Below are 1,928 nucleotides of genomic sequence, written 5' to 3' on the forward strand. Positions count from 1 at the left end.
TCTCTGTCTCTCTCTCTCTTTCTCTCTCTGTCTCCTGTCTCCCCCTCTCCCTGTACTTAATAGTAGCCTTCTTGGGGGAGGGGGAGTAAAAAGGGGGGAAAAGAGAACAAAGTATAAAGTGCAAAGCAGAGAACAAAATACAGCCTACATGGAATTAAAGAAAAGATGGTCAGCTCTGAACACAATGTGTACTATTTATCATATTAGACTCTCTTGAAATGGAAATTTATTGCTTTATATTTTGAATCATCTCATATGTTCTGCTGTGCACATATTTTTTCTTATTTTTTTCTTATACTTGTTTTAGTATTTGTTTTATTTTTCTTTTCCTATTTTGTATTTAAGTTTAAAATTACAAAAAAAGGCAAAAAGAGTTTATTTATGGGCATATTTCATACTATTTGCTTTGGTGGAAAAGAAATCATTACAACCCTAAATGGTTTTATTGTACTAGAAGAATACATTGCAAGCATGAGAACTACATGGACAGAAGAAGCATCATATTTGAAATTCATCGAGAACTTCAGATAAGGATAATACTGGAGACAATCATAGGGTCACAGGGTCATAGATTTAGAGCTGAAGGGAACTTCAATGGCCATCCTTCCCAATCCCTTCATTTTTCAGAGGTGGAGACTAAGGTTCAGGAAGGTTAAATCACTTGCCCAGAGTTACAAATCTAATAAATGTCTGAAGCACAATTCAAACTCAGATCTTCTTGACTCCCAGTCCTGTGCCCTATCCACTCTACTATGTCACAATCAAATGAAATAAATATATTTTAGAAAATATGAGACAAGCAGATACATCTATGCATTTGAAAATGAAAATATCTTGACCAACATGTAGTAAGGGAAGATGGTGAATTTCAAAGGAGAACCAGACCAAGCTTGATTTCTAACCCACTATGGAGTTCCTGCATAATGTCGGATTTTTTTGTCTTTTAACATTTGGTAACTTCCATGTAAATTTCCTTTCTGATTTTGTTCCACCTCATACCCTAAAATCAGTAACCTTAAATAGGCTGTTTCATCTCTAATCAAGCAAAAACACCATATCTTTTTGCCAATTTGCCTGTTGAGAATTTAGTTGCTCTCTGCATGATTCATGCTGCATAAAGTTATTCGTTTTTGCCTGTTGTGGATAATTTCATCTTGGCACTCAAACCTATGCTATACACAGTCCAAATATGTTAAAGTAACATTGAGAGTATGGCTAAAACAAAAGAAAACTCATGTCAGAGATGAATTTCCTTTGGCTTCCCTTATTATACTTCCCAATACGCATTTAAACAAAATACGGCAAGGCTCTGCCATCTCAGAGGAGAAATGGGAAATCAGTTCTCAATTTTAATCTAATAAACAGTTGGGTTGTTTTACAGAGCAAACAGTCATGAGAATGGGGGTGCATGAGTGAATTAGGTGAAAGGAGGGAATGGCTTTTAATCTGAGATCTTTTTACACATGTTTTAAGCTTAGAAAATTCTTTCAGTGTCTTCCAAATATCATAGTTGATATTCTTGACCCCTAAACATTTTTTTGAAGACTGTCTTATCCTTTTCAAAGCCCAAAATGGGCTATGTAATCTATTCACTGTATCACAAGTTATCTGGGATGTATATGTATATCTGGGGTATAGAAAGCTGTCCCTGTGGATGACTTCGAGAGACAGCATAGATGCTCCTCCTTTGAAAGCCCTCTTTGCTAAATAATAGAGTCAAATTTAGCTTTTATTAAAGTCCTATAGGCTATGTATAAGGACTAGACCTGTACTTCATTTAGACAACTTCCAGGGGAGGAAACTCGCATTGTCTTTGCATGTGTCATCTTAAAGTTGTCTAAGACCCTGAAAGGTTAAATGATTTGCCCAGGATCATATAATCCGTGTTAATTGGAGGTGGGATTTGATATGCTATATGATATCAGTAT

Source organism: Petaurus breviceps, unplaced genomic scaffold (genome assembly GCF_028583685.1).
Source record: "Petaurus breviceps papuanus isolate PSGF00001 unplaced genomic scaffold, PetGlider_PUasm1.0 90633, whole genome shotgun sequence".
NCBI classification, from domain to species: domain Eukaryota; kingdom Metazoa; phylum Chordata; class Mammalia; order Diprotodontia; family Petauridae; genus Petaurus; species Petaurus breviceps.